Source organism: Lissotriton helveticus, chromosome 7, assembly GCF_964261635.1.
Source record: "Lissotriton helveticus chromosome 7, aLisHel1.1, whole genome shotgun sequence".
NCBI lineage: Eukaryota > Metazoa > Chordata > Amphibia > Caudata > Salamandridae > Lissotriton > Lissotriton helveticus.
The window spans coordinates 1,360,228,450-1,360,243,221 of record NC_136068.1 but is presented as its reverse complement, the minus strand read 5'-3'; the positions used below and the strand labels follow the sequence as shown (position 1 = coordinate 1,360,243,221).

Sequence of the window (14,772 nt, the reverse complement as noted above, 5' to 3'; positions counted from 1 at the left end):
CGCGTTTCGGGTAATGAATACCCTTGCTCACATAGCGACCATGCAGTACGCATTCACATTTAAATACTCATTTTTTTCTCTTCTCATTCGTTGACCACCACGTGAAAGTAAACAGTGAAGATATACTTAAGTGCATATATACATAAATAAATAGCAATGTTAGAGACTTTTAAACGTGCACTTCCTGGTGTAAATATACATCCATTGTAATCGGTTTCATTTCATTTTTAGTTAGACTTATAGCAGCATAAATGCGTCAATTTTGTGTGCAACATATTGCAATAAATAATCAATAAATACGATAATAAATACTTATCATATTGTTTGCACTATTCACAACTAAGAGAACAAGCCTTTAAAAGATTTTTCACTTTTAAAACCAGACAATCTCATAATCATTGTAAAAACTCAGAGTTAAAAAATTCAGTTAAGAGTGCCAGCATGAATGCTGAAGACAACATGCGCAAAATGACGCAGTGTTTAGTGCAAAATTATCCTGCTTCAAATGCAGTCGCCTATGTGCAAATATAACAAGGATTAGCTGCTCTTGTGATTCTACCGATGTTCATACATTATTTACAGGTTCACATTTTCAAGTGCATTTCATAAGTTTCCATAAGCTCAAGGTTGACATCCGGTCCCGGATGCCACATCACCCATACTCATCTCTAATGTTCTGTTTAACCATTGCCTAAAGTGCTCAGTGCTAATAATGAAAAAAATAAGTGATAATTAAAAAAGAGAGTTGTGAAGACCGTCGCGTTTTACATTTCATATATATATATATCACATTCTTTTTTTTTTTTTTTTTTTTTTTTTTTTTTTTTTTAAAAACCTTTATTCAGAAAAACAAGGAGATACATGCGCAGGCCCACAACCATCATGGCCGGCCGCAAAAACAGGCAGTCAATAACAGGAGAAATGCACACCAATCGGCAAACAGGATATGTTGAAATACACCAGACACGGTTGTGGGGACTGTCACAAAGGATATAAGGGTTTCATTTTTAAATTTTAAAGAGAAGTAGGGGCTGCCACCACAGGAATATAGCACCTCACCAAAAACCATAAGAGACAAGGGGGACATACCCCAATGGTAAACTGAGGCAGGCAATGACTATAGCGATTAAGTAAGCGAGGCCACCGAGACGGTAATACGAGACAACAGGCCACAGTAAGTAAACAACATTCCTAAATATCACCCCCTAAATCCCACCCCAGAGAAGGAAGAGACAGGGCGTAGGAAGCCGCCCGAAAAAGAAATAAGGTGCATTACCAAGGGACAGCCAGCCCTACGAAAGAGGAAGAACCCTCCAAAACCAGAAAAGAGCAAAAGGGACCATAGAACAAAATAAACTAAAATAACAAACCCCCCCCATACCCGCCACCCTGCACCCCTGTAATGGCTACGGCCTAACCCATAAACAGCGTGCCTGTCGCCCCGAAACTGCCCCAAAGAAGGGAAAAAAGTACAAGAAGTACAAGAAGTGGAGGAGGAGAGAAAGAAACAACGAAGGCATCCAGGATCAGTGGAGGAGAAAAACAACCAACAGATACATTCCCGGCCGCCCGCTCCCGGCCCCCGCATCCGATACGATACCGATGGTCAATGCAATCAATGTCTCGCTCATACCACAGAGTCCCAGCAATGTAAGGAATAGCGACCCAAATAAACTGTCTCAACCTTGCCCCCTGCGATCAAGTTGGTCGATGGAGTCCAACAATCCAGCCGGCGCCATAGATGAAGGAGGCCCTCGGGACAGGCAGCACAGAATGGGGGGTCGCCCACAAAAGTCCACGCTAACCACCATTGCGAGTCCGACAGCGAGACAAACATGAGCAAGGCAGCGCAAGAGTTCGTCAGAAACAGCCGGCCTGAGCGACCACAACAGTTCCAGGAGAGGATGGAAAGTCTCGCCACCAGCACACAAAGGAGATGAAAAACATGGCGCCCGGGGACGATTTACCAGCAAGTGCATGGAACCACGAACTCCAGACCTCCCCCGGACCCTCACGGTCGGCACTTCAGCAGGGTCGGCATCGCGATCCGCCAGCATCACCATAGGCCCCTCGGGAAGGAGAGCAATGTGGACCGGTGCAGAGTGTGGCTTAATAAGTAGCACTGGGGGGCAACCACAGCCCACAGAAGATATAGCAGCAAGACGGCACTCCAGATCTCGGGTGTAAACACTAAGGGCAACTCTAACAGTCTCCAGGGCAAACAGGACAGCACCCGTCCCCGGCGGTGCCTCAGGAAGAAAGTGCGTGTTTTTTGCACCGTCAGGGAGAAAGAGCACAGCAGTGGTCTCCAACCCAGGTTCAAGAACGTGTGGCAGCATAGGAAGCCGTTCGCCATTGGCACTCGTCACCCACAGATCATTCCGCCAACACTCCGCAAAGGACCACTGGGCCAGAGACTCGGGGGCGACTGATGACATCGCAGTATAGGCGGATTCGCTTTCAATCCGCATCTGGACCCACGAGCAAGCTCCAAGGATTCCACTATCGGGCGCTGAGATGCACAGCAGAAAATGGCGTCCGTCTCGGGCCGGGGTAACAAAGAAACGGGTCGGACCACATCCAAGCCGGGCGATGCTACAAAGTGGTTCCAGCAGACACAATGTAACCAGGCGTTTAAAAGCACGGGGCGGGACGAGGCGCCGCAGCGACCAGCACAACGCGGCAGCCTCTCACCAGCCGACCGGCTCCTCCTCCTCCGCGGTGGCCGCTGCTGTCGTGGTCACGTCCGGCCGACTCCGCAAACAAAGACCCGGCCCCACTGCCGCGCCGGGCCGGGAAGGGAGCGAGGACGGTTCAGCACCGATAGCGCATGAAATGCACAGAGAGACACATCAGCATGATCAGGATCGTTTCCCCATTGTAGTCGCTACGGGAAAATTCAGGATAAAGAGCAGGATGATAGGGGAAGGCAGGAGGGTCGGCGGAGCCGAGGGTCTAGGCGGCCATCTCGGTTGCAGGCTAGGCTCCTCCCCCTATATATCACATTCTTAAACTTTTTAGAAACACTCACAGTCACACTGGATGATGTCTTCAGTGATGACATTTGAGATGTCATCAGTGATGTCACTGACCATGTCATGAGTGATGTAATGTGTGACATCATCAGCAGTGCATTGCACGGGCGTAAGTTATAGTTAGCTCAGCTAACTATAACGGCTGGATTTCTCTGGTTTTGTATGAGTGAAATGTCAGACTAACTAAACGTCCCTGAAACCTGTGGTTTTTCAGTGAATATCAAAGGTTTTTTAAATACTAATTTCTAAATATAACGTCCCTGAAACCTGTGGTTTTTTTAAGTGAATTTTATATATATGTATTCAACCTCCTCTCGCTCTTACAAGGAAGGAATCAGCATTCAGGTTGTAGTTTGGAAGTATTTAATCCGCCAAGGACGCGATCCATACGTTTCACCTAGTCGGAGCCTTGATAACGATACAAGACGTCATTGATACTTCCTTATTTAAATGTACAAATGCCTCCAGTTGCCAACATTAACAAAGGACTACATATTACATAAATCCAAAAAGTTGACGGCCATAATGGCCTGGGCATGATGCGAAAATTCAGGATTCATACAGTAAATAAAAAAAAGCAAGTGTAAATATGTATACAATGTAATTTCAGCATATCTTACCGCGTGACTGCTGTACCTGTATGTTCATCAACGTGACTTGTCCATTATAAACATACTTACGATTGCAAACATCAACATAAACAATGGACTACACATTACTTTAAAGTGAAAGGCTATCGGCCATATTGATCAGGGCATGTTGCGTAATATAATGGTTCTTACACAAAAGAAAATAAATGGATGTTAATATACACACACTATCCCTAAATAAAGTTCTAGCGATTATAGTTCCATTCCATTCACAGCTCATCTGAGATATCATGAGTGATGTCACTGATCATGTCATGAATGATGTAATGTCTTAGGTCATAAGCAGTGCATTGCGGGGTCGCAAGTTATAGTTAGCTTATGTAACTAAAACTGCTGAATTTCACTGGTTTTGGTTGAGTGAAATCTGAGTCTAACTCTAACGCCCCTTTAATCTTAGTTTTTCTCAGAAAATTTCTAGTTAGAAAAAAAACATTAAGTAAGATGTCTATCACAGAGGATGGTGGGGGTTTGGAAGCAGGGTCTGGCCTCGCATTGTGCTGTCCCCACCCAAGGTTGCTGCTCCTGCCTCCCCTCCTTCTTGCCATCCATTATCCAAGTCCATGCCCCTGCTCCCTCATTACAGCCCTGTGTGGCTGTTGTTCTGCCACTGGCCTTCCAGCCTTCTCTGAACAGTTAGCTTGCTGCCCCATCCACTTCCTCCCTATCCTCTGTTGTCTGAATCCATGCACAAGCCTCCTCCCTCCTGCCATACATGGTCCGATGTGCTGCCACTGCCCTCCATTTAGCATGATGTCCCAGTTACTCCTCCTGCCCTCCATTACCCAATTCTATACCCCATCATTGACCTCCTGCTTAGCCTCTGTGCTTAGCTTGCTGCCCCTACTCTCCCCGCCTGTCCATGTTCCATGCCCCTATCCCCTTCCTCCTACCCTCCATGGTCCATTTTACTGCCATACCCTTCTGCCCTCCCTGGTCTGATGTGCTGCCACTGCTCCTCCTGCCTGCCACATGTGGTCTGTTCTGAAGCCCCTTCCCCTGAACTCTCTTGTCTTTGCCTAGCTCTTACCCTTCCCTTCTATCCTCCATGTTCCTTTGGGCATGCCCCTGCAACCTCCTTCTTGCCCATCATGGCCATTGTGCTGCCACTAACCCTCCTACTTGCCATGCATGGTCTTTTGTGCTGCCACGCCACCTCCCACCTTCCCTGTGTGGTCAGCTAGCTGCCCCATACCAATTCCCACCTTCCCTCCATGGTCTGTGTGTATGCCATTATAGTCTCAGTGTTGCTCTCCATGGTGCGTTGTGCTTCTAGTGCCCATCCTGCCTGCCCCCTTCCATCTGTTTTCCATGTGCAGACCCCCTATTCACTCCCTCCTGACTTGTCTGTTCCATTATAATGCCCCTGATCCCGCCCTCCTGGTCTTTATGGTCCGCTATGCTGAAGCTTTCTCTCCTGTCCGTCCATTATGGTCAGCTTGCTGCCATTGCCTCTTTCCCCTCAGTTCTCTGTTGTCCATGTGCATGGTCTTGTCCCCTCCCTATTGCTTTCCATGGATTGTTATGCTGCACTGCCATCCCGCATGCCCTGTGTGGTGTATTGTGCTGCTGCAAACCCTAATGCCTGCCCTGTAAGGTCAGTTTGGTGCACCTGTCCATGTCCCTCCTGTCCTCTGTTATCCGAGTCCATGTCCCTACCTTAATTCCTCCTGCCTTCCATGATCCAATGTACCATACTTGTTAACATTTTGAACTTGGTAAAAGACAGGAGACAGATACCGTAAAGCCCATTTGGGCTTAAAACATTGAACGTTTCCTGGCTGATTCGGGTCTGTTGGCATGTATGGTTGTACTACTACTGCCTCTTCCTTCCGCCCACAATGGTCTAATATATTGCCACAGCCTCTCTTGCCTGTCCTGCATTGTTGGGTTGTTGACCTTGACCCCCTTCTGCCCTCCATAGTCTATTGTGCTACCACTGCTCTTCCTACCTGCCCAGTGTGGTCAAATTGTTGCCTCTGCACCCTCCTACCTGCCTTCAATTTTCCTTGTCCGCTCCCTTGATCTCTGCCTCTCAACGGTATCCTAATAAACAACAAGATTACTAACATTCTATATTTATTACAAAAGTGGGGCACGCCTGACATCATCTTGATGCAATGAAAACTGTAATACCTAAAGCATTTCCTTTAGAAATTATAGAAATGAGAGGGTCTTATTTGCATTGAAATTATGGTTAGTGCTATAAAAAACTAAAATGAGGACATATTTTCTGAGTTCTCAAATAGCAACAAAGCACTTTTAAATCATTTGTTATCTCTGTTTTTTTATCCAGTTGACCACTTGATTAAATGTCGCACGTAGGGGAGAGGATGTGGTGTTACTTTCAGAGCTGCAGACTTTGCAACTGGAGAACCAGGTTTGAGTTTCTACTTCAGCTCGACATTCTGTGATTTTGGTCAGATCACTGAATCTCCCATGCCTACAACCAAAATGAATTTGTCCTTGGGTGATGTAACCAATGCTCATATACCTGACCAGTCTGCACTATATAAAACTGCAAATAAACCAAAATATGTTTTCCACACTTCTGTCATTGTGCTATACGTGGGCGACATCTGGGTGATAATTCTGCTATATTTGGGCTCCTATTTCTCTGGTGGCCATCTTGGGAGACTTCAATTCAATAAATTGTATTCGATCTGATTTAGAAACATAGATCATAAAAGTGTACATGAAAACAGTAAATCCTATATCTCAATACAATGAGAATTAATTAAAACCAGTAGGTAAAAACGGGTGTTACAAAGCCCGGCTCAGAGCAACTTCAGTTTAACAGAATAAAAAAAGTTCAATGTTTTGCAAGATCAATCTCAAGTACTTCGTGCAAAATACTCAATAAGGGGTCCAAGTAAGATGCATGAGTGATGTCATATGTGAGACCATAAGTAGTTCATGGCGGGGACGCAAGTTATAGTTAGCACAGCTAACTTTAACTGCAGAATTTCTGTGTTTGTTTTGTTCAAAAAGTTAATGTTGTCACTGTCAAATATACCTAACTATAACATTACTTTAACCTTTGTTATTTTCAGTGAATTTCTAAGGTTTAAAAAAAAAAACAGGGGCCACATGTATCAAAGAATTTTGCATTCGTAAATGGTGTGAATCAGTAATCTCTACAATTTGCGAATGCAAATAGCCTTTCAAGGTGTATGAAAAGCTTGTAGTCGCAATTTTAGGTAATTGCAAAAATTGCGATGACCTACAATTGCGACTACAGGATAAGGAAACACAATTTGTGATTCCCTTAGCACATGTACCTAGCATTTTCCAAATGCAAGCTGTGCATTTAGGAAAATACTTTCACCATTGACACCAAGCCATTGGTAACCATGAACAAATTTTGAAAAATGCACAAAAATGCATTTTTTCAAAGTGCCTGGGGGCATGTGTGTGCTTTACAGGTGCACATTTTTGGGGGGGTGCTTAGGGGGGCCTTAGGCTCCCGGTCACCCTTGGCTTTGCATTACCTAATTTGCGATTACCGATTTGGTAATTGTATATTAACTAATGCAAAACCATTCGTACCTATGGGCCTTTGGGCCATAGGAACGAACGAAGTAGTATTACCTAATACTACTTACCGCTTTACTGAGTCGCTATTTGGTAATGTTAAGGAATCGCAATTCCTTACTGTTAGAAATGGGATTTCTATTTGGCTAGGGTAGGCACCTAAACCAGGCAGAACCCACCACTCTAGTCAGGGCAAGGGAGTTACACATATAAGATAACCCCTGCTCACCCTCTTGGGAGCGTTCAGAGCAATCAGGCTTATCCTAGAGACAATGTGTAAAGCATTTGCACAACACACACACCAATGACACACTAGGCACACTACAAAAGAGACTACACACAAGGGTATATAAAAAAATATCCTTTGTATTCTCTAAATATAAGACACATTAGACCATAAATCACTGTCTAGCATGTAAAACACATTAGACCTCATAGCCACTAGGCGCTTGTCCTAAAGGTGCACATAATCCACCTAAGACTGCATTTACACGAAACACTGGGCCACAAGGCACTTGTCATAAAGATGCACGTAACCCACATGGGACCATAACCACATATAACACTGCACCACGAGGCGCTTGTCATAAAGACGCACCTAAGGGCTAAAGTCATTTGGCAGTAAGTAACATAAACATATTAGACCCCGATTACACAGATCACGGTGACCACCAGGCCATTGGTACCACATCACATAGGTCATAAAGCACTTGACATCATATATTTGGTGCAATACAGTAAGGCCAGGTATGACATTAGGACCGCAAACTTCCACCAGGGAAGTATCCACGATATAATCCTTAAATGCGGGCCCCAAGAATTAGGAAATGGGGAGAGTAAGTTCACCTGCACTCCTGTTAGGAGCAATCAGCGTAATTACCACAACCAAAGATGCCACTGTTGACGAGGAGACCTCACTTGGTCTCTCACGTCTGCAAATTGCACAAAGTGCAGCTGCCAGCGAACATGCGTGGCAGCTGCTTGCAGCTGGGGTACTTGACTCCCCACAAAAGTAAGTAAATGGTACAGTGAGTATGAGACAACTGAGGGCAACAGGGGTTGCCGCACCCTTACCCGATCATGTGCTGCTGGGGCAGCGGTGCCGTGGTAGTGAGCAGCGGCCAAGAAATGGTGCCGGGTGAAAGGATCCCGCTAAGGCCACGTGGGCAGTAACAAAGTTACAAGCTGGAGATCCGTTGAGACGGTGGTGCTGTAACCTTTCTCAGGAGCGCCCTGGCAACAGGCTCCCGCTGTAGTCTGCCACTGGAGCGCCGGCTCGTGCTCTCTTGAGCCAACTCCCTCCGTCTGTTTCTTGCACCTCTGGCGGCACCGCGGGAGTTGGGGATGAACACCGGGCCAGAGCAGGAAACTGCAGGTGTGGCCCGATCCCTGGGCTGGAGGTTCCTTGCAGGTGCAGTGGGGGAAGCGGGACCGCTCCTCTGGCTAGAGCACGTCTCTGCTAGCTACGGCCCCACACACTGATATCTGTCATAGCTCTGCCTTTTCCTCACAGCGGGGGACTTGAAGCCCCCCTTGCACTTGGAGCAGGAGAAAAAGAATGCTCCCAAGACGCTGGAAGAGCCCAAGACACGCAGCGCTCAGAGATAGAAGAAAAGAATGCCCCCAGAGTGCTTGCAGATCCCAAAACCTGCAGGGCTCATTAAAAGCAGAAATGAATGCGCCCAGAGTGCTGGCAGAGCCCAAAATGTGCAGCTCTCAGTGACAGTGTAGCACCCAGGCTGCCAGAATATGCACTTTAGCACTGATCATCAGGAGTCAAGTGCCCAGGATCCTATAGCTAACAAAAACAGAATCAGAAAAATAGGAGGCAAAAGGCAAATGGTTTGGGGATACACCTGTCAAAAGGGCCAGGTCTAACACTTACATACATAGCATTTTGTGATTACCAAATAGTGAGTCGGTAAAAATCACAAATAGGTAATTGCAAAATGCTACTTGATACATGTTGCCCCATATCTTTTTACCTATAATGTAACTTTCACTTTTGTTTTTTTCAGTGAATTTCAAGGTGTTTTTTTTTTTAAAGTAAATTAGATTTTTTTTGAGTATATGCTTGGTAGAATAACTGAATAATATATCCTGTATGCAGATATTATTCTGAAAGGGAATTGCTTTCGAATTGTAACTTAACAGAAAAGGGTCCACACTTCGCAAAACGTTTCTAAAAATGAGCAATACAAGGATATTTGTGTTGAGATTGTCTCTCTCCTCGTTTCTTCTAATTCACATATTGAGCCATCTTCCGAGCAAGTTCATTAATATTGTAATAGCATACTTTTCATAGCGTTCGTATGTGTTTTTACATTAAATTTGAAATTATAATTTAAAAAGAGAATAATCCGTTTTTTGAATATTGATTAGTATTAAGTTTCATTAGATAGGTCTATTTTTTCAGTGTGATAAATACTCACAGTAATTCTATATTTTGTTTTAATCTAGAGTATAGAATTTTTTTTCATGTGTCAGTTATGATTTTATGTTAGTCTGTAATAAGAGAGTCATTAAAATATTGTTGGAATATTCGTTTTTTTTTAAAAAAAAAGGTGGTGACTCTTGCAAGACACGAGTGAGTAAAACACACAATCTCCTGCATGGGCTCTGTGGGGGCTGTACTTCCTGGTCGAACCTCACGACCCTCACAAGATGGTACATTTGGGATTAAGTTAAATACAGTGTTTTGCTGTAATTGTGAACTAAGTAGCAGATTAGAGATGTTAATTATATTAGTAAAAATTATTAAAATGTGTTCATCTAAATGTATAATGCAATAATATTTTTTGATCTTGTGAGATGCTAGCGGGATTCGAGCACACAATCCCCTTTGTGGACTCCGTGTGGGTTGTGCTTCCTGGTGCAATCTACCTGCGAGATCATGCATTTGGAATTAGGTTAATAACAGTGTTTTCTAGTCATTCTGAACAAATGTATACATTAGAGATGTTGATTAGAGATGTTGGAATAATTGATTATGAATTGTTCCATGAAGTATATAAAGCTATAATATTTTAGCGATGTTGCAAGACACTCAAGCGTACCTTGCAAGAGCTCAGGGAGAGGAACCTCCCCCTAAGCAAGGATTGTTATTGGTTCATATGGATGTCTGTATTTAGAAACAGAAGATTCCATCTTTTGGCTTGAATTCCCTATTGGATTTTGGTGAGGGTAGACATATCTGGCTTGCTCTCCTTTCCTGTTTCCCTACCTACACAAGGACGTCTTCATCAGATTCTAAGGAGCAGCCAGGGGCAGCTGCACCAGTTCAGCCACCTCAGCCACCCAAAGAATCCTTGGTGTGGCAGTTCTTTGAAATGTGGCAAGGTGACAAGAAAGTCTCTGCAAAGTACGTCATCTGTAAACTTTGCTAGGAGGTGTTCAGTCGGTGGAGCAGCAATAAACAGCATAGTATGAATAACACATGCATGTGGAGACAGCTCAGATCTACGCATCCACAAAGGTTTGCTCAGGCAGAGTTGCTTATGCTGCTGAGCTAGACAACTCTTAAGGGGCTTCCACATCATTCGTCCCGGGGTAATACTGTGTCTGCGTTGGTAGTAAGTGCAGTGGCAGAAAATAACCCTGCTTACCTGAATAAAGCACTATTTTGCTGCTTAAGTAAGCAGACATTTTTTCATTCAGAGACAAGCGGGTCTGCCTAGGAGAAGCTTGTTCAAAATGACAAATGCCCCCCAGCAGTAGTTTTTTTTAACAGTTTTTCTCACATTTTTTCCCTTTTTGTTTTTAAGAAAATGTTATTCGTGTTTGTTTCACACTTCAAATTGTATGTTTTTGTCCTACCCTATTAAAAAAAAAATTAAATACAAAAAATTCAACACAGACTACAAATATGTTGCATTCAATGATGGTGACACAGTACCAATTGCATACCTCAATGCTGTATTGTATGTTTTTCTTTTGGTCTTTGCATAACCTGTAAAGTGCTGTGATACCTTCGAGTCTAGCCAGCTCTATATAAAACTCAAAATAATAATAGCTAAATGTAAATAATTTCTCAGAATTAAGTGGACCCTCCATATCCCCAGTGGATATTCCAGTTGATTAGTTACATTAAGTTTCTGCTGGATTTTGTGACTGTACATGGATATCAAACATAGGACAATAAAATGAAGGCCCAGTTTACTAAAAAAAACGTACTTCCAGCGAATCAGTAGAAATACCATCTGAATCTAACAGGCACCAATAACCAGTTATAAGACGGGATGAACATTTTGTTTATCGCACACGTCTTGAGTATACTGTAAGTCTGCTTATCAAGAGAAAATGAAAATACACTAAACACTAACTTATACACTAAGGAGCCATAGCTAAAAATTACTTTCAAGAAACCATAAACACCATGTTGCTGTATACAGAAAAATGTCAATGTTTAATTTTATACAATCAAGTTACACATTCCATAAAATCATACATATATTAAATACAAATTTCACACATTTTCTCATTATTAATAAATCTATGGATCCTAAGATTCACACATGAAATTGCAATTTATATTTGTGAATAGCTTAAAACCAAGTTATCACACAATTTAAAAACCATACATAAAAACTCATTATAAAAAGATTTGTGATTGAGAAAAAAACAGTTCACACAGCGTTTCAGTGGTACTTGAATTAGTTCACCCCACCTTCTTCAGGACACAATATTAATGCCAGAAAATGAGATCACATCACACCACTCCAGATTGCCATAAAATAGTTTCCTGTAAGAGCAAGATGGTTGCCTCTACACTGTATTGTTATTTACTCTTTTTACCGTTGACTACCTCAATGCTGTATTGTATGTTTTTCTTTTGGTCTTTGCATAACCTGTAAGGCACTCTGATACCTTTGGTTCTAGCCAGAGCTACATAAAACTCTCTCTCTCTCTCTTTCTCTCTCTCTCGCTCTCTCTCTCTCTATATATATATCTATGTTTCCTCCAAGCACACTCTCCGAACCTCCTCGCTCGCGAACAGAGAGAGAGACGGACCCGGATACATATGGCAGGTAAGATCCTTTTATTTTCTCCCTCTGCAACAAATTTCGAGCACCCTGTGCCCTTGATCACACTTGAAAACAAACATCCGCCATTGCAATTTTAAATGCTAGGTGTCCACCCCCCTGTGACACATGATTGTGGACATGGAAGACATACTGTTTATACAGGCAGGCATTTGTACACCTTGCAATATGGTCCCACATTGGAGAAATAATTATTAGAAAATACTCTATCAACACCAATCAACTTGGTAAAATGCTACATGTTAATAATTAAAAATATAAATGATGGCTTTTTTTCTATGACTGGACAGCAATATATATATATATATATATATATATATATATATATGCACGAATGCAGCTCTCTCACCAAACCAGCGCAGCAGCCGCCACAGCAATGATGGAAAAGAAAGCCACGCCACTCCAACGTCCGTTATGGGCTAAAAACGATTTATTAAGCGCTCAAGGCCACCAGATCTATATATATATATATATATATATATATATATTTATATATATATTCACTTAAGAAACCAAAGGTTACAGGGACGTTATAGTTAGGCTAAGATTTCATTCGTTCAAAACCTTAGAATTTCAGCAGTTATAGTTACCTGAGCTAACTATAACTTATACCCCCACAATGTACTGCATATGACCTCACATAATACTTCACTCATGACATGGTCAGTGACATCACTGATGACATCATCCAGTGAGTGTAAGTATTTTCTAATAGTTTATGATTGTTAAACATTTATACTAATCTACTACAAAAGTTACATTAGTATAATGGGTGCACTACAACTGAGTGATAATGCTTCTAACATATTTTATGTGAGTCGCTCTGTGACTGTATGTATCCTTGGGTGTGTGGGTGTATCGGTGTATAAGTGGGTGTGTGAGTAGCTGTGTGGGTGAATGAGTTGCTGCATGAGTGGCTGTATTGATGAGTGAGTGGGTGTGTCAGTGGCTGTATGGGTGAGTGAATGACGGTGTGAGTGGCTCTATGGTGGTTCTATGCGTGGGTCAGTGGGTTTGCAGTGGCTGTATGGGTGAGTAACTGTGTCTGAATAACTGTATGAGTGAGTGATTGGGTGTGTAAGTGGCTGTATGGATGAGTGAATGGCTGTTTGAGTGGGTGTTTGGTTAAGTGAGTTAGTATGTGACTAGCTGTATTAGAGAGTGAGTGTCTATGTTAATGGATGTATGGGTGAGTGAGTGAATGTGTGAGTGCTTGTATGGATGTGTGAATATGTATGTAACTGGTTGTGTGGGTGAGTGAGTGACTGTGTTGAGAGGCTGTATGGGTGAAGGAGTGGGTATGCGAGTGAGTGACTGTGTAGATGAATAGGTGGGTTTGTGAGTAGCTGTATGGGTGAGTATGTGGCTTCATGACTAGCTGTACAGGTGAGTGATTGGTTGTATGAGTGGCTGTAAGGGTGAGTGAATGGTTGTTTGAGAGGCTGTACGAGTGAGTGAGTCTGTATGTGAGTGTCTCTATGAAGGAGTGAGTGTGTGAGTACTAGTGTGGGTCTCTGAATGAGTATGTGAGTGGTTCTGTGGGTATGTGAGTGGGTGTACGAGAGGTTGTATGGGGGTGTGAGAGGTTCTGTGGATGATGTCATCAGTGATGTCATTTGAGATGTCATCATTGATGTCACTGACCCTCATGAGTGATGTAACATGTAAGGTCATAAGCAGTGCATTGTGGGGGCGTAAGTTATAGTTAGCTCAGGTAACTATAACTGCTGAGTTTCTATAGGTTTTTTATAAGTGAAATCTGGGTCTGACTATAATGTCCCTATAAGCTTTGGTTTTGTAAGTGAATTTGTAAGGTGTTTCAAATCCTATTTCCTAACTATAACGTCACTATAACCTTAGTTTTTTAAGTAAATTTCTATGGTTTTTTAACTAGTAGTTGTATTTGCAGAGTGGTGGAGTAAGGCAACGGGCCTCTGACCAGCTCTCAGGAATCCCACTGTGTCAGACTTACTGTAGGTAATAGGTAGGCTTCTTGCCCACCAGTGACACTCAGCATCTAAAGGGACTTCATTCCTAACCAGTAGTGAGCCAGGAGGTGCTTCTGCAGAGTGGTGGAGAGATGGGGCAGGGCCTTCGACCAGCTAACAGCAATCCCACTGTGTGGGACTTACTGGAGGTAAGAGGAGGTGTGCCAGGAGGTGCGTTTGCAGGGTGGTGGAGAAATGGGGTGTGGCCTCCGAAGACCTCTCAGCAGTCCCGCTGTGTGGGACTTACTGGAGTTAACAGGAATGGTAGTTGGCTCCCAAGGACCCTCAAGAGCAAAGGCATCTCATCCCCCATCTAGTAGTGTGCCAGGAGGTGCGTTTGCAGATTGGTGATGAAAGGGAGTGGGACGTTCGGCGACTTGCCATGCCGTCTCTTTTTTTCACATTAATTTTTTTTTTTCAGGGGGGCGCATGGCTCAGATTTAGGCCCAGGGGACTCCATCCCCTGGGGCCAGGCCTTTTTGGAATAGGGGAGCAGGGCTGCTTGGCCTCCCTCCCAGGCTGATTT

The 14,772-nt window shown here is 43.4% G+C and overlaps 1 protein-coding gene and 1 long non-coding RNA gene across 4 annotated transcripts in view; one reads left to right on the top strand and one right to left on the bottom strand.

Moving 5' to 3' along the window:
- LOC144770283 (uncharacterized) overlaps positions 1–6,531 on the top strand; it is a 335,474-nt gene extending 328,943 nt beyond the window's left edge. Inside the window, exon 6 of one of the 2 annotated variants that reach the window (XR_013598857.1) lies at positions 5,979–6,531. This is a non-coding gene — a long non-coding RNA (uncharacterized LOC144770283). The remainder of the gene's footprint in view (positions 1–5,978) is intronic. The other variant, XR_013598858.1, reaches the window with a different exon arrangement.
- Positions 1–14,772, bottom strand: part of NTN1 (netrin 1) — a 513,761-nt gene that overhangs the window by 350,556 nt on the left and 148,433 nt on the right. The window lies entirely within an intron of this gene.